The sequence below is a fragment of the Protobothrops mucrosquamatus genome, unplaced genomic scaffold, assembly GCF_001527695.2.
Source record: "Protobothrops mucrosquamatus isolate PMUCROS unplaced genomic scaffold, P.Mucros_1.0 scaffold115, whole genome shotgun sequence".
In the NCBI taxonomy this organism is placed as follows: domain Eukaryota; kingdom Metazoa; phylum Chordata; class Lepidosauria; order Squamata; family Viperidae; genus Protobothrops; species Protobothrops mucrosquamatus.
In genome coordinates this window covers 812,558-831,487 of record NW_015386487.1, presented here as the reverse complement: position 1 = coordinate 831,487, position 18,930 = coordinate 812,558, and positions in this window count along the sequence as shown.

The window sequence follows — 18,930 nt, the reverse complement described above, 5'->3', positions numbered from 1 at the left end:
GTCTCCCTTGGGCAAAGGCTCTCCCTCATAATGACCGCTACCCCCCCGCCCCTACCCCGGGTCCTCGGCTGGTGAAATGCCTGGAAACCTGGTGGGCAGATGTCTACGAGAGGGACTCCTCCCTCGACGCCCAACCAGGTCTCGGTAATACCCGCCAGGTCCGCACCCCCCTCCAAAATAAGATCTTGGATGAGGGGGGGCATTTTCTGAGAGGCAAGAAATGAAGACTTTAACCTCTATTCAGAGCTATGGCTTTTCCTCTTTGGAACAGGCAACTCTAATAAAAAAAAAGAGTGAGAGAGAACAAAATTTATTTTAACTGCACTTCCTCAGAATTTGGCTGCTGCAGACGGTTTCCTCCTGTTTTCCCTCTGTTGAAACGTGTCCTCCTGAGCGGCTTAGGAAGTTCCCCTTTGCTTCTCATCAAGGGATTACGGGCAGGAGTCTGAACGCCATCCCAGTTTTTCCTCCTCCAAACAGAGGGGGCTGGTGGGGGTGAACAGCTAATGGGGGAGAGCTAAAGGCGGGGGAGTGGGCTGCACAAAGAGCCAGGTTGGGGATTTGATGCAAAAATGACTACAAGACTCCAGATCAAGAATCCTCTCCAAAATGTAATCAACAATTTGGATTGCTTCGAATCGGATGCTATGAAATCGAATGGATTCAATAACTCAGAAAAAGACTTTGGGGTCCTTTTGTGAAATGATTAGAACTAACAAACTGATTCACTTTGTGTTTTGTTTGCACAGATTGACTTGACAATCTGAACTGAGTTGGTGGCTTGGCTTGGGCTAGAAATGACCAGACCCTAGAGCTAAAGGGATGAGTGGAGGAGGAGGAAGAGGAGGAAGAAGACAAGAAAGTTTTCCCCAAGTTTTTGGAGAGCACAGAGCTCTGCATAACTTTGGAGAAGTTCTTAACTCTTCTTATTGCAAGGAGTTCCATAGTATTACAGGGAACATTGGCTGATTTGCTTTAGGAAGTTGAAGGAAGAGACAAACTCCTGGACTGACTGTGCACATTCAGTTAACTTTCTGGAACTTCTGCCTTATGGCTTTTTTTTGTAGATTTCATACAGGGCTATGATATTTCTTAACCATTAACCCTCTGTGACTTTGAAGGAGCCCCAAAAATAGAATATTTGAGAATTGTGACACAAAGGCCCAGATAGCCTGCTTCCATAAACTCTTCAATTGTTTACAACTTCTCCTCTTTGGTTTCCAAAGCTCAGCTTCATGTAATAATAAATAAATGAATAAGCCTCTCTGCAAATCTTGGAGATAAATAATAAATAAATAATAAGGCTATCTGCAAACCTTGGGGGCCTTTAAGCTGAGAGGGGGCGGGCTCAGGGCACCGCTGGCCTTTGTCTCTCATTGTTTAAAGTTTCCCCAGTTTGATCTTATTAAAGGCGCTTCTATGCGCTTGCCTTGCCAACTCCCTTTCTAGCCCAATTAAACTTCCTCTTTTATTGAGATCTAAGAAACACCAGCCAGACCAGCTCCCAGGGCAGAGTGGGAGTGAGGGAGGAGGGGAAACGTGACAGCAGTCCTCTCTGTTCCAGCTCAACAAGCTCTTTCTTCACCCAGACGGAAAAGCCTTCAAATCTTACCCAGATCCCCAGATCTGAACTTCCCACCTTGGGAACAGCCATCATTAAGAGCTTGCACCATTCCTGGCTTCGGAGGAAAAGCAGGAGGTGTCTTTAGCATCGACAGACTGATTCTGAGTCATCGCCAGAAAGTTGGGGAACGGCGCTGAAGAGCAAAACTGTTCATTATGTAAAACATTTTCTCCCTTCACCACCATTTATGCACTCCGGTGGCTCCACTTGGTGTCCTGCGTTCATTCTGCACTTTTGGCTACCGTCTCCTCTGGCCACTTGGCTGGAGCAAAGTGGATGTGGCAGCCACATCCTCAGAGCCTGCTCTGCTCTTGTCCCAGTCCAGAGCAGTCTGCTTGTCAGGAAAAATATCAGGTGCTGCCAAAATGTTCCCTGGTTCCCTGGCACCGGGAGCAGAGAAAGGCAGGAGTGCTGATGTCCTTTGGCTCTTCCAAGTGAATGAAGGAGACCTGCCCAGCAAGGGCTCCCTGCTCAGCCTCTCCATTCCCGGATGGAGCTGCACAAGTGCTGCAGAGCGATCCACCTGGAGGCCACTGCTTGCACCCAGCCCCCTCTTAGAGAAGCTGTCCCAGGTGGCCTTTATGTCTGCCAACCCACATGGAGAGGAGATGCAGGCACCCCCTCCCATTGCTTTTGGGGTCTGCATTTTTTTGCAATGGAACACGCTCGTCTGCTACATGTTGCTCTACCGGAAGCCCCCACCCCTACCCACCTTTGCATTTCACGTTCCGGGAACTGACATACGGCACAATGTTTGAGGAGGTTCTTGCAGTTCCCAAGGCAGCTTTGACGTGGTTATTAATACCAACATAATTTCATGATAATTAGAGAACACAATTAAGAGCTATTAATAATGACACAAATAACGACATTTTAAAGCCTCATTTTAATTTGAGTAATATTCTGTCTGGTGGTATTTAAGCTGCTCAGTCTGGTGTGATTGCGGCCGTCCCAAGCTGCAATCTCCTGATTGCCCATCAGTTGCCTACCTGAGCCTGGCAGGGAGGTGGGCAGCCTCTTAGACTACTGGGGGGGGGCTGACCAGGGCTGTGGCAGAGAGCCAAGGCAGAGGTGGAACTGGGAGGACCGTAGAAAGAGAGGCAGGTAGACACACTGCACTTCCTCTGCCAACAGATTCTTCAAAGGGCCGCTGATCCTGCCAAGCTGTGTGACTCCTATTCAGTTTTGGAAGGATTTGGAAGAGAAGAAATGTCACCTGTATCAGCCTCAGGTCTCTTGCCCCTCCGCCCCGAGCTTAGCCTGTGCAGCATGTCTCTGGGTGTGCATGTAAATGCAGTGAAGGACGATTATGGGCTTATCGGCTGAGCTCTTTAAGAAACCTTTTCCAAAGGGCAGATTCTCTTTACCACCATCACCTCCCACACACTTCCAGAGATGCTGATCCTTCCAGGATCTCTGCCAAGGTCTTGGATCCCTGGCCTAAGTGAGGCAGTTGCTGTCCAGGTTCCTCAGCCAGACCCTGGTTCTTTTATCCAGCATTGCTTTACCTCCACCATATGGCATCCCTCTGGCCCCTTCTTCAACCTTCAGGATTGGCCCTCTTTTTTGTAACTGATTCCAGGATTGCAACCCATGAAACATGGAGGGTTGATAATGGGCTTAGTGGAAGCTGGGAAGTTCAAGTCCATTTTCTGAGCACCCCTCATCAAAGCAAGCAATAAATGCTGGAAACCATGTGGGACAAGCAAAGGTGGAATCCTTGGACAATATCCAAGAAGAGGTAAAGAAAACTCTGTTCTCAGAAGACTCTGCCTGCTCTCTGCCTATTGAAAGAACAGAAGGAAGGAAAGGATTTTGTTCCAGGATCTCCAAAGGGCCTTGTGGGGGGGGGGCTGCTCAATTAGGCAGCAGTGTCAGCTGCAAAAGACCAGATCCACATATATTAGAGTTCAAGCTAACTATTTTATTGTACTCCAACTGTAATACAGGAATCTCCCCAGATTGCTTGCCTCCCCTTGGGAACAGATAGATCAGGTTCCATGAATCTTGGGGTGGGGGTTGGGTGTCAGTTCTGGATCTCCTGCTTCTGGGCAAGAATTCAAGGCTGATTCCCCTCTAGATACTTCCTCCTTGCCTGGCTGAGTGTTTCCCAAAAGGTAGGAAACAGGAACTGGTGACAGGAAGGGACCCCTGCCCAGTGCTTCTGAGTCCACATCTTTCCCAATAAGCTTTCAGAAGAGGTGCCCCAAAGAACAAATCAGAGCTGTGGAAGAAGAATTGAGGCTGCTGGTTTAGCTGTCACCATGGCTTTAACTGTGCAGACATTAGTAAACAGCAATCAATGCTATTGCCATGCAACAAGATTCAGCTGGTTTCTGCAGATGAATCTAATTGAGAAACACACAGGGGAAGTGCAGTTTGGGCTTTTGGGGTGGAAGGAAGGCAGGGCCAATCACATCTGCCTTTTTCTTCTGTCTCTGCCATAGCACCCTTTGAAAACTGCCACCTCTCTCTGTTCCCATTTACTTTCATGGCTCTAAGGGAAGACTAACCTTTACCCTTTCCTCGGACGGTGGTTCTGACTCGAGATGTTTGGGGACCTTCCATTTACAATGCAGACTGCGCAATGATTCTGCAGTGTAGAATCACAGAAAGGTGGAGTTGGAAAAGATCACAAAGAACATCTACTCCAATCTTCTACCCCAATTATACCATTTTCAAGAGGCAGCATCTCGCCTCTGAAAACCCTCCAGAGGTGGAGCACTCATGTCCCTTATAGGTATCCTGTTCCACCACAGAGGAACTGCAAAGGGAGGTCGGTTCTCCATTCTGCTTATGGACTTCAGGGAAGCATCCAGCTTACTACCATGGGGCAGATCCAGCTGATGTTCTTTTGCAAAACCTCCCATCCACAAATATTCTCCCTGCTTTCCCTGTTGCTTGATGAGATGTATCTAGTGGTCCAGGAGCCAGGGCCAGGCACAAGACAAGGCCATTTCTCCTGTTTCCTCCCACAGGACAATGGCATTCTCAGTTGCTGCCTCCCCCTTGTGCAAGCTGGTCCCAGGGAAAAGGCAGAGCACAGTTTCTGAGAGACCCCCCCATGCACCCCAAAAGTCTGGAAATGGAACAATGAAAATTGTCCCCCAAAGTGGCGAAGTTCTGCATTGCTGCTCCTCTAGGCTCCGTGGAGGACTGTGTTGTTCCTGACCGTGGAAATAATCTCTGCAGGACTCTACAAATCCTGATCAGAAGCTTTTCCTCCCCAACAAGACTAAAGTGCTTTTTGCCAGCATCTACAAGAGGTTATGGATCTGGGATGGTAGGACACCTGGTTGCCATCCCCAGCTCTGTGTCAGCAACAGGTTCTCCTCCCGGTTGTTAGGATGCAAGGAATGTCTTCTCAGAGGCCTTGCAGTTGCATGGAGCAATTCAGAAATTGCCTTGTTGGATCACAACGTGCCAATTTCTCAAATTTAAAATCATTTTCAGTATTACAGTCTGCACTGCTGAGCTAGGAGGTGCTCCTTCTTTGGGGAGTGAAACTGAATCCAAGGTGACTCTTAACCCGCATTAGCCCAGCATGGCCCTTTTTAGAGTGCTCGGTAGGATGTGCCTGTTCTTTGGAGGGTGGAGATAGATCTGGCAGGCCTGAGTCAGAAGAGAGGGAACAATTGGACCTGGAAATGTCTCTGAGGTGGATAAAACAGAAGCGGGTCCTTCCTTTTAGAAATTCTTCAAAATACCTAAAGCCAGGTAGACCAGACAGGAAACAGACCAGATGAGCTAGTTCTATTTTATTGTAAGGCTACATTAACAGAATCTTGCAAGTACAAAACTCCCGCTGTCCTGGACAAGCTCTTCTAGCATTATTGACAACAGTTACTGCTTAAACTGTCAGAGCAATTGCCTGGTTTTAGGAGAAAAAAGCACTAACCACCAGGCTGCATGTGTTCTGCCCCCATCCAGAGAAGGGAGCCACAAAGAGGCTGCCAGAATCGGGAGAGGCTTGGCAAGGACAGAAGGAGAAGCGGTCCAGGTCCCAGTTCTGGGGCGTCTGGCCATGGGGTGCTCCTTCTTGCAAGGTGTGCACCCCTGGAAAAATGTTGGCTGGATCCAGGTCTCAGCAGATATGCTGATGTGTGTGTACCTGTGTGTATTTAATGAATACAGGTATTAATGAGTACACTTGATGGATGGCTTGGCCACTGGCCAGCATGCACAGCAGAGGGAGCCTGACCCCCCAAATATCACCACTGTGACTTAAATATGCTCTTCAGGTTGGTTGGGAGCCCCGGGGTAGTGATGTCATGTAAGTGTATCCTAGTGTGTACATGCATGCATACACCCACGCACACATGCACTTTACATGCATTTAATGTAGCTTCTTAATAGGTTGTAATGTTAGCAAAAAGCAAGATGCCATAGCTTAAAAGACAGGCCTATTACCGTGTGCCTCATAATTATGGTGCAGAGAGGAAGACGGGCTCTGCCATATGTTAAACTCATCAGAGGTTAATAAGCTTTTCCAATGTTTAAAGAAATTAGAATCACAGAGTGACAGCGAGGTTGAGGGAGGGGGCGCTTCCTGGGATGGGTGAGGGAAGAGGAGTGGAAGATGAGATCTCTCTGAATAGGCAAAGAGAAGTGAGGGGTGGATCTCTCTGAAGGGAGATCCCCCCCCCCAACTCAAGGAGGAACCGAGCAGCCCAGATGCTCCTCCCGCAATTAGAGAGACAGACGTCTGGCAGAACCATTCCTTGTCACATTCCTGAGTGGAAGGCAAGAGCTTTTCTCTTCAAAAGCCACCACAGGATGTGAAAGGGGGCAGGAAGAGTTGGGCAAGTCACTCCCCCTTTAGTATATTCTAAAAAGAGCCAGTAACACAACTCAATTAGGGGTGCAAAAGGGGGGACAAAAAAAGAAGCTTGTAAGCCATATTGTCATTGGTATGTGTGTGTCTGCATCTGTTTATAACTTAGTTTTCTAGAACATTCTAATGTAATAAATAACCATCATCCTCTTGGGGTCCTTACTCTTTCCCACAAGATGAAAAGCTTTATTTCCTGGCTACTTCCAGAATGGAGAACCCCAACTTGTAGCAAGAGGGTTCGGGGTCAGAGACATGAACTGGAAACAAAACTATTGAGAAAGCAGAGGTCCTCTGAGTCCATGGTGCTAGAAACTCAAATCTATCAATTCTAGGGAAGATGAATCCCAAACATGAGACAATTGTAAGCCAAAGGCTATCATTCCTGCAATCACATTCAGAAAGGCTGAACTGGACTGTTCAGAGTTCCCACATGAAGGTTATGAGACACAGTTGTGAGTTCCACCTCCAAGAGGCTTGTATCAGATGCAACTGTGAGGCCCTGCCAGATGTGCTGTGGTCCATCTTCCAGATAAGGGAGCTGCTGTTGGCAGGCTGTCTGAGACCACCACCAGCAGATGCCAGTAACCTTCCCAGCAGGCACGCAGGGACACAGCAGGAATGCAAATAGTGCAGGCTGCCCAAAGCTTCAGATACTGTGATTTTGTATCTCCTCAGCTTTTACACTTAATCAAGGGACAAGCTGCATAAAAGGAAACTCAGCCCCGCTCTTCTTTCTTCTCTCTTTCCAGTGGAAAGCCATCCTTCAGATGGAAACCCTTCGTTATGTGCAACCTTCTCTTAAGATCATAGAACACATTTTTAATACAAATGCCACAATAATTATAATAAACAAGACATAACACAGCCACTGAAATGATTTGCTGGAACATCTGTAAAAAATTATCAAGTGTCAGTAATGAAAAATTGGTGGAGACTTAGAGTTGAAAATGAGCAAGTTTAAAGACTGTGGGATTTCCAAATAGAAACTGATAAAGTCTTGGCTCATAACATGCCAGATTTAACCATAGTTGAAAAGAAGAAAATGTGGATAATTGATGTGGTAGGTAATACCAGGGGATAGTTGAATAGAAGACAAAGAATTGGAGAAGATCAGAAAGTACCAAGATTGGAAAATCAAAGTTGAAGGGTTATGGCATAAACTGGCCATATCAGCCCACTGGGTGCCAAACCAAAAAATCTTGGACAGCAGTTAGAAAATCTGTGCATCAACAAAATTGCCATATTTCAATTGCAGAAGGCCACACGGCTTGGATCCCCACATCCCTCTGCCAATCTATTATGGCATCCCCGTTCTTGGGAAGACCCTGATGTGAATGAAGGCCAAGACCAGTTAAAGAACTGGCAGCTATGGTTTCACATTGTTGTTATAGAATAATCATCATCATAATATACAAGTAAAGAAACTTTCTTAAAAGAAATTTAGAGAGAAGGGCTATTTGCAAAAATGGAATTTAAATATGACTATAAAAAGCAACAGCTTGAAATGAGATTAGGAAATTGGAAAACCAAAGCACTCCATGGGCATTTTTTGAAAGACACTGAAAATTGGACATTGAACATGGCAGTAGTTTAAGAATGGTACATTAAAAAAGGCAACAAGCACTATGCACAAATGTCATCGGGGCAAAAATAGAAAATACCAGTTTGGATAATAAATGCCGATTGCACTGGGATAAGGATGGAACTGTTGACCGTATAATAACTGGATGCGGCAAAATCACACAGACTGATTACTCAAAAAAAGAAAAAAAAGACTCAATCATGCTGGGAAGGTATTACTTTGGCATTTATGCAAAAGGTACAGATTAATTGTCAATAAGAATTACTGAAAGCGCAGATAATGTTATTGAAAATGACAGAGCAAATATTTTATGGGATTTCAAAATTCAGACTGGAACATAACACACCAGAAACTGATATTGTCATTGAAAGGAGCTATGTTTAGTTTATTGATGCAGTTGTTCTGAGATACAATAATTGTGAACAGCAGGAATTGGAACAGATTACAAGCACTGAGATTTGTAAATAGGGATTACAAAAATTCAGAAGTTGTTGATCAATGATACCATTGATCAATTGGTGCCATGGATCAAATCAGCATTGTCATTGATACACTTGGTGCAATGCGGTGTGGATTTGGAAAGGATTGGGACAACTTTTCTGTGGAACATCTTATCACAGCCCAGCTACAAACAACAGCACTGTTGAGCATCTCTTAGAGTCCCTCTTTCTCTCCCTTTCTTTCTCTCTCTCCCTCTCTCTCTCTCCCTCTCTTTCTCTCCCTCTGTCTCCCTTTCTTTCTCTCTCCCTTTCTCCCTCTTTCTCTTTCTCTCTCTCCCTGTCACTCTCTCTTTCTCTCTCCCCCTCTCTCTTTCTCTCTCCCCCTCTCTCTATTTCTCTTTCCCTCTTTCTCTCCCCCTCTCTATTTCTCTCTCCCTCTCTTCCTCTCAAAGATCCTTAAAATCCTTAAAAGTTATGCTTGGGTGGAAGACTTTTTCTTTTACAGATGGGTGGGTTGGCAGACAAGTACTCAAAAAAAAAAAAAAGGAAAAAAAAGTGCGAATAGGCGTCCAGTAGCTAGCTTGAAGTTTGAACGACTTCTTTCTCTTGCCACCGGCTTCTAGGAGGAGCAAAAGACATCCAGCACTGCAACCAGGCGCCCTGGACTGGCCATTCCAGGGCTTCCTGCACCGGCTGACTTAGTTGTCTGCAACCTCCTGTTGTCGCTTGAGGGGTGGGGAAGGGACACAGGCGGGAGAGATTCCTTCTTTCTCATCCGAGGAGGGAAGTTATGTTGGACCGTCGACTCTGTGTCGAGCCCTGTGGGCCCAACATTCGCGGGCAGGCGGGAACCCGCCCGCAGAGCCGCCACCTCCCCATCGCCCTCCACACCGGCCGGCTCCGTCGCCAGACCTCCCAGCTGACAAGTGCAAATTCAGGGGGTCACCAGCTGACGGGTGCAGAAGATCGGCGCCGCGGCAGCCTCCCAGCCACCCACTTCTTCGGCTGGAGCAATTGCCAGGGCTTGCATGGTCGCCGGCGTCAGGGACCGCGTCAGCCACCATAGGGGACCACGCCAACGGTTCTGTGCCATGGAGGCTTGAGGTGCGGGATGCGGAGCGGCGCGGTGCTGTGGGAGGTGGCAGGACAGGGGGGAGGGGTTACCTGCATCCTGCCGGCCGAACTCTGGAAGCCTGCCTAAATGAAGAATTTTAGGGGGGGTTGAAAGCGAGACAGGTTCCTAAGATCATTGGAAATATGTGTTTTCCGATGGTCTTAGGTGACCCCTGTGAAAGGGTCGTTTGACCCCCAAAGGGGTCGCGACCCACAGGTTGAGAACCGTTGTCTTAGACAATCAGATGTTATCTTTACAGTTGTCGTATCTTTTTGGGTGTGCTCTTATCATGAAGAAGAAAAACAGGCAACCTTGAATGGGACACATTGTGGGTGGAAGAGGAATATGCCTTTCACTTGGACAATCCATAGAGTCCATGAGCTTAGACTGATCACGGGCATATTGGAGCACCAGCCCTGTTTCTTCTCCCATCTTCTCAGAATGTGGAAGAAGAAAGCACCCTGGATTGTGGGCCAAGGATTCTCCTGGCCTAGAGGGGGAAGAAGGGGCAAAAATGCTGGGGATTCAAAGCCCCAAAGTTCTCAGAATGGCTCCCTATCAAATACTTTGAAGAAGGGTTAGGCTGCCTTAGACAATTAGACTGAAGAATTAAAAAGCCAGACACAAAATCTATTAAAATTGATATATGCTTTTAAAAGGAGAAAAAGAAAAAAACCCCACCCTTTTCTGGCCCTCTTTTCCATCCCAAATCTCCTTCCCAATATTAAGGGAAGAGAGGAATTACCAACTTTTTGTTACAGCTTATTTATTTTGCTTTCTTCAAGGGAAAAAAGTAAGTTGGAGAAAGAAAGAGAGTCCACAAAATCCTTTCTTCACCTGACTCATATTTATTCTAATTAAAAAAACCTGACAAATGTAATCACCTAATTGCTGCATTAAGCATTGTGCACCCCTCCCCCCAACAGAACTCTTATTCTCCCCCCCTCCCACCAATGCTGCCTAACAAATTATGTCAAATTATGCAAATAGCTCTTAACCAGAGACTGCTTCTCTGGATTTTAATTTCGTTTTTGTTGTTGTTTCTATTTGGAGCTGCAATTTGTTTTTCAAGCACTCCTAGGGAGGGGCTGCCCTGGGGAGAAGTCTTGGGATCCAAGGGGGGTTTCTTAAGAGGCGAAACCTTGGATGGGCACAGAACAGTCACTCCAACTTGATCCTCTCCAATGAGCAACCGTCTTGGGCTGATGGGAACCAGATCCAACATCTGTGAAGGCTTTTGATTGAGGAGTGGTCCAGAAACCTGTCGGATTTTTTTTTAAACACCTGGAAGACCTGAGACTAGGAACTGAGTATTTTCTATGCCATGAAAAGGGATTAAATAAGTAGCAGTTCTGGTTCTGCCGTCTGACTGGCCACTTGGCAGATTTCAAAGGCAGAAATAGACATTTTTGAGCTAGCTCTCCGGTAAATAATCCAACAATTATCTACCTCATTAGCATAGCTCTTCCATCACTCTGCCTTTTGGCTCTTCCAGGGCACAGCCTCTCATCTATCCTTTCAGAGGAAGCTGCTGCTGGCACCTATCGGTCTCTGCCCAGGAAGTCTATTTTCTCCTAATCATTTATGAGCTGACTGAGATTTAGGCTTCATTTCCAACCAGCAAGAAAAATCAATCATGTTTACATTATTCAATTAAAAAAAAAGGAGAAATCTTGGCTGAGAGTTTCTTGTCCTCTCCTAAGCATGGGGGCACCTGCCACAGGAAAGAACAATTCTATTGCTAGACTGGCCCTTTGGCAAAAAAGACTGCAGCCTCTCTTTTGTGCTGGGGTACTCCTCGCCTTAGAGGAAGGAGCTGGATCTGATGAAGCAAAACTGCTCCCCATCTCCAACCCACCTGGTTCTCCCACCCCAGCTACCTGAAGATGGACACTCTTGACTTCAAAGGGAATTGGACCCTTCCAAATATCTCAAATTCTAAACTTGTTTAGAGTACAAATGTCTCATATTCTAAACTTGTCTCTGAGCATAGCCAGAAAGCCATCATCTGTTGGTTGAAGTCAAACCAAGGGGCTTTACTTGGATCATTGGGCTAAACATCTCTTCCATCCCTGGTGCAAATTGAAGGCATTTACAGTACCCTACATCTACGTCAACAGAATAACACCTCCAAATATGACCTCCGGAAAGGAAACAAACAAACAAAAAACTTAGGGTTTTATTCTCCAGATACTTATTAGAAACACATTGTGATAGCAAAGTTGGCCTTGATTCGGTGAAAGAGACTATTGTGAGGTTCTTAGGAAGAAAGATGAAAGACTTCAATGTCCTCATTTACTTTGCTCATTCCACCATGTTATTAGAGAACTGTCACTTTGAAAGCATCAGCCAGTCCTCCACAATTTAGATGGGGGTCCTGTCCCCATGATTCAGAACACCATGGAATTAATTCAGTCCAAGAAAATGGGAAATCACCAGTCAGCTCTCTTTCAGTGGTCATGCATATCCTAAAGCAGGGAAATATCTGCTGCTGGAAAAGTGGTGGTGGAAATGACAAAGGATCTTACAGAAGCTGTCAGGAAGCTCCTGCAGTCTTTAGAGAAGTCTTATCAAGCATTTGCTTCTAGATAGCTAGTCAGTAAAAAACCATTTCCCCTTATCTTTGTGTGAAAGGGAGAGGTTGAAAGGAAGAATGGAATGTTTCTCCTGTTCACCTCCAAGGTCCTGATGCATTCTGATCAAAAGTGGCATCCATAAGATTACTTTGGAGAAGGCTTTTTTCCTCCAATTTTGTATCTGTTCTCTTCCCTCCATTCCCCAGTTCTGCTTCCATAGGTCCCACCAGCCTGAACTTTCTTTTTTTCCCCTTGAAATCCTTCCTTTGGGCATTGCCTCCAGGCCACCCAGACCCATTTTGCTAGATCTGAAGTGAGAGTAGCAGAGAATGATGGTTTGGTGGTCATACAGAAGAAGCTTTGAAGTTGGGTGGTTTTCTTCAGCACAGTTCAAGATCTTCCAACAGAATAATTATAATTGGGCAACACTTTCCTGTAGTGACAAAATAAGGTGGAAGAACCAGCTGATCAGTATTTCCTCTTGAGTTCTCTCCTATTCTTGCTGGTCTCCATTCCTCTTTCTCCTGCACTTGCTGTGATAAATCTGCCTTGAATGCTGATGATATCCTAAGGGTAGCCTGATCAGAGGCACTTCATTTCCTGCTAATTTCCTCAGATCTAGAGCCATAATTTCTCTTGCAGATGAAGAAAAGATATGAGAAATATTTCCTGCATTTCCTTTCAGTTGTGGGCCGTCTTCTTTTCAGTCTGAGTGGAACCACATTTGCGAGGCGCATGGCTCAAAGTCACTTTGGGATTGGTACAAAAGGTGCTCTCCTCTTAGTTTACATACTTAGTTTCTGCTTCAAGGTTTTCTCCACAATGGCCGACATTCTTAGGGACCAAATTTCACTCCTTGGGATCAGTTCATTGGGTCACTTTTTGCTTCTTCCACAACATGCTAATTTCCCCCTCCACTTGCCCCAACCTAGTAAAATGTGTTTGACAATAGAACTGCTCTCTTTAGGTATGCATAATATTCCTTACCTGGGAATATTGTCCTAGCTGGTAATATTATTTTTAAGTGAAATGGGGAAGACTACTATTTGTTAAATTTAGCCAGTGAATTCAAGTTCAATCATTCCGCCAAATATGAAAATGAGCGATGACAGTTTTGGAGGCATCATATGAAGTCCATCTTTAGTTCATGAACAAGTCAAAGGAGGATTGGTTCTTGAATGGGGTGTGTGTGTGTGTGTGTGTGTGTGTTTTATTGGATGTGCCTGTGCTTTGGTGCCTTTCCCTTGAAGATCAGAGCTTCTCCTCCTTCTGCTTGATAGCTGAACCTGAGTGGAGTTGAGGACAACTGACAGGAAAGACCACAACACCTCCAGGGCTGCTAGAGTCCTTGAATCTCCACATCTTAAAATCTAAAGCACAATGAGTAGATGTTAATCTTCTCATTCAACTCCAAGAACTTTTAATGGAGCAGATCTCATCCACCACTCCTGAAACACATTGTGGATTAAATATGGGAGCAACCTATCATGCTTTGCTTCCACTGTTCCATATTAGTTTTTAATTCCTTTAATTAATGAGTTGTTTTCTTTTTATATGCCAGTGTTTCCACAGTAACACTCCAAACCCAGAGCTCAGCATTTGGGTGAATAATGCCAGATTTTATTTAATGCATTCATCTGTGAATGAGTGTTTCCTTTTCAACGTGTCTTTCAGTTACATGAAGTGATGGTGCTTCTTTTTTCATGGAGCAAGATCCTTCAAGGGTGCTTTACCAACTGATTGAGAAAGGGTTGAACTTTATTGATGAAAGTGATAGGGACCACTCCTCGTTTGTCCTGGCAAGTATCATGGCAACACAGAAATGTTTTTCACCGAACACTCATGTAACCCAATTACAGTGCAATGTCTGAGTGTCTAATACCTGGAAGTGAGTCTCACTGTGTTGAGTGGAGTTTGTTGCCTGGTAAATGAATTTAGGATGGACCAAGCACCATAAGATGGCTTCTTAGTAAATCTTCCTAAGTCTTCAAAGCTCATTGTGTTGGTTCTGACTGCAGGCTGGGATTTCTGTTGTGTCCTACATGCCATTTTCTCTCAGTAGTTTTCTTTTGTTTTCTTTATTGCTTCAAGACCACCTGGGACAAGATTTCTGGAAAAAGTTCAAAAGACATTCCCCGCTTTGGCAGCAATCATGGATGATTAATGCTGGTTCCAGTATCCCTTGATAGAATTTTTGCAATGGATCTGTTCAGCTATTTGCACCTCTGTTTGACAAATGCTGCCCCTTGGATGCCCTACACTTAGAGGGCAATCTCTCTGGAAGGGTGAGAGCCTTTAGGAGCAGTTGGCCCAGCCCTGAGATGTAGAACCAAGGTTTTGGCTGAAAAGGGGCCAGCATCTCCAGCGACAGGACTCTTAGAGCAGGGCTCTCCTACCTTGGCAACTTTAAGACTGGTGGACTTCAACTCCCAGAATTCTTCAGCCAGCCATGCTGGCTGGGGAATTCTAGAATTTGAAGTCCATAAGTTTTAAAATTGCCAAGGTTGGAGACCCTGTCTTAGAAGAGGATGCAAGGAATGCAACTGATGTAAGGAATTTCCTCTGCCTGAGACCTTGGACAGTTCTTGGCAGGAAACCAGAGGAAATAGGCAGTTGCATATGGCAGCTTACTTCAGAGGCATGTCATTCAGACGGAAAACAGCTACACCCTTCCCTCTCTAACCTCTACTGAGTAACTAGGTTCTACCTCCCTGCTAGGAGAAAAGTGTGTGTGGGGGGGGCATAATGCCACCAGTTGGCTTGTCTCCTGATCAATGCCTCCTGACCAAGATGGGGCTGCTATTTTCCTCAGCATCTGACTGTTCCTGCTGGTATCCTCCACTTGTACTTACTACTTTTGTTAACCTCTGCAAAGAGCATTTTATCCCACTGTGATGAAGAACATAAGCTAAAAATGCCCAGCTGTAGGAGGTCTATTTCTGTGCCTCCCCAAGTATCTCTCTTGAACGCTGTTGCTGAACATCTTAATTGAATGGTTAGGGTGTTTAATTATCCCAAGTATCGGTTTTATTTTCAAAAAACCCTTAGACTGTTTAATCCAATAGAAATACATTAGACACTTCAAGGTCTGCAATTTTTCATTTTTAATTCTTACTTCTCTTAATTGATGGAGCCTCCAAGGTTATGGCTTCAGAAGCAGAGAGAGAGAGAGAGAGAGAGAGAGAGAGAAACCTTGAAATATGGTCTTGGTTTCTTCTGCCTTTCTCATTTGGTCTCATGAATCCGAGCAGCTCTTCATGGCACAGAAGGACAGTCACAATTTGAAAGGGAAGAGGTGGAGCTAACTGCAAGCTGTCAGGATTCAATACCACCCAGTCCAAAAATGAGAGGGGGTCTTGGAGGAAAGGCCCTGGGAACTGTGGATTCCTGGTGTGAGAGAATCTTAAGCTACAGTTCAGAGGTTGGGTGGGGAAAGCAACTGAGGTTCTGCTGCTGATCCAATGCCCCCTCAGATCAAAGCATCCTAAGCCTGACTTATTATTGTTTACCCAAGAGACTAACCCACAAATCAAACTAGCTGTGTAACATGAGGAAGTGAAAACAAAAGAGGTTTGTATGTCTCTTGCATACTCTGCCTCTTTCCTGACCAGGGTAGAAGGCTCAGATCCTGCAGATCCAGTTGATCCCCAAAGGGTGAAGCATTGCATTCTCCTCCATCCTGCTAAAATGGGGGCTCCTTTAGAGCTTTGCCCAAATCAAGTCCAGCCACAGAAGCTGCTGCACGTGGAGGATTCAGGGCTCAGCTCTGAACATCAGCATGGTCTCTGCAGATGTTCTGCTTCTCTGTCCCTTTTCTGCTGTTGCTTGACCTTGCACAGCTGGCCTCTTCCTTCCCCATGCTACAATTTTTGAAAAGGATGGAAGGAAAGTACTGATTTGGACACAATGCAGTGTTTATTGCTCAAATAATCCTAAAGCCAAGAGTTTAGCTGGGTTACAAGAAGGATTAAACTAAAGCTGAGATCAATCCAGAACCAATAGCAGCCGGGGGCCTCAATGAAGACACCAATAATGCAGCAATTAATAGCAAATTAATGAATGCTCCACCTATATAATAGTGCCAGTGCACCTACAAGTGCAAAATTAATTAAATAAAAGGCTATTCTTCTTGGACACTTTGTGTTATGATGGCATCTTGCAGTCCCCATTAATGCAGGGCATCTTTTAAAATATGTGCTATTTTCGACTGAAATGATAGAAACTTGGGTTAAAGTCACCCCACTTTTCTTTTTTAACCAAATTCAGCAGCTCTCTTTGCATCCCTTTGTAGCCAAATGCAGCCGTTCTCTTGCTTTGGCTATCAGAGAAAAATGCACGCATGGCACCTTGTGCCCCCCCATATCCCCCTTTGCATGTCCACTCCTGTTAACGTGATGCTGTTTAACTCAGTCCAGAGGTTAGGAAGGGGCTCCACTTTCTTCCACTGAGCTGCCTCTCAACGCTGGCCTGTCTCTGGAGTTCAGGGTCTGCCAGGCTGTGCCAGCGCATTTTCCTGCTCTCTGCAGCGGTGCCAGGGAGAGGCAAGGAGGGGAGGGCATCAACTGTCATACAAATGGCACATTTGACCCGCAGCAGCTCAAGGCCACCGCTCCCTCTTGACACCTTTCACTGGGTGACAGATCAGATAATACAGGCCAGGTAAACAAGCAAACAACTGCTTGGAGCAGTGAGGTGTAAACAAGGCAATTTGGAATCTTCCCGGAAGCACCAGAGTTGGTGTCAGGCGAATGGCTCCTTGGAGAGACCAGCCACCCAGCACTGGATTCAATGGAGCAGCTCTGAGTCTGGATGGGGGGGGGACATTGGGTCTGGAGGGAGGGAGGAAGCCCTTCCAAGGGTCTCTGGGAGCCTTACCTGCAATCATTTCATCTGGCTGGGACAGCAGCAAACTCACTTCCCCAATAGTCCTCTCCCTCCCCAAAGATCCTCAGAGGATCCCCAGCGAGACCTCCTGCATTGCTTGACAAAGGGCAGAGAAGCATCTGGCACCCCCTCCCATGAAGACCAGTGGCCAGGCCCAGGTCTCTATGCCCTGCCCAGACCAAGCCACGGCAAGCATTCCATTGCACTGAGGGGCAGAGGGCAACCTGGCTGCACCTTTTCCTCTACCTGGCAGGCTCCAGGAGCAGTCCTGAGGGAATCCCCCTCCCAATTTGGGGAGGAGAGATCCAGCCATGGTTTCTTCTGTCCTCGGCAGCCTTTCCTGGCCCTTTTGGCAGTGCTGGGCATTGAGCCAGGCAATTCTGAGGCAAGAGGCCTCCCTTTGTCCCTATTGCCTGAGGCCAGGGCTGAGCTATGGATGAGAGTTGCTGCTCAGGCAAAGCCCCAAAGAAGCTGGATCCTGGTACCAGCCAGTATGGGGGAGAGGGGAAGCTAAGGGGCCTGCTGGGCTTTGGAGCGAGGCTGGGGTGGGGTGAGGGGCTGTCCAGAAGCCCTCCAGACCAGGGCAGCTACAACAGAAGTTGTTGCCTCAGCCTGCAAAGAGGAGTCAGCTCTGAGCTTCCAGGTCGATTTGCTTTAATTCTGTTATGCTGCTCTTCTCATTAGCCTTTAATTAGGGTGAGCTCCTGTTTCTATTTCTTTTTTTAATCCTGTGTGTTCCTATGGCTGCATCCTGGGAACGGCGAGCAGACCAGCCCTTCTTGCTGCTGATTCCTAGCCTGGCTGATCCCCTTTTTGAGGCATCAGCAGGAGATCACATGCTGCTACCAAGCCAGGGCTCAGCCATGCCCCTTCCCCCTTCTGGAGTATTTGTGTGTGTGTGTGTGTGTGTGTGTGTGTGGATCACATTTATGAATTGCATTTGAATTGAATTGCATTTCATCCAAATGCAGAAACCCTTTGAAGGGGTTGTTGTCTCCAACTGTTTCTGCAGTGAGGGACAGTCCCATCCATCTGATCTTTCTCTGTTCTTGCAACCTTGATTTTCCTCTGGGAATCAAGTCAGCCAAGGACCTTTCCATCCCGTGCCCCCTCTTTCTTCCACCAGAGTGTCCATAAATCATGGATTTATGGGTGGCAAATTGGAGCCTTCGGGCTGAGGCTGTTGGCAACCCAAGACTAGATGCGCCCATCTCTTCCTGAAGGGCAGAGATGTCCTCTCTTCCCAGAGGCCCACTTACCATGGACTTTCATTGGAACCTGACATTCATTGTGAGCTTGTCAGGATGTGTTTACATGGGAGCCTTTTTCTGGGAATCTCTTTATTGTGGGAAAAAAAAATGCTTGCTTAAGAGAGGTTTGAGATTTCAGCAGATGATGCTCCTGATTATTTAGAAACTGTTAGATCGCACAGGCAGTAAGACACGAGTCGAGTGACAGTCAGCTCTCGGTTTATTGGCAAGGCATAAAGTAAACCCGGACTGGCATCTGGGCCAGGGGAGCCCTCTTTAATGGGATTCCCCTGGCTTGTAATCACACAATTCCATTGGCTGGTAAGACCCCGTTGCTAGTTAGCCAACCAGCAACGGGCATGAAACTGTATGCAGATGGAGAAGGGCAATCACCCTTAATGGGTGATCAGGATGCGCATAGGGGATCAAGGGGGGGAATACAAAAGAACACAACACCCCTCCCCTCAAAGTTCTTGCTATCGTCCTTGATGAATAGTGGTTACATAGTCCTTCAGATATGTGGGAGGCCGATGCCCTCGCGTTGATCGGCGGGGAACTGTGTGACTCGGTTCAGCTCTTGCCTTGGTACTCTTCCCTCTGCGTGGTTGTCCTTGGGCCGCTGCAAT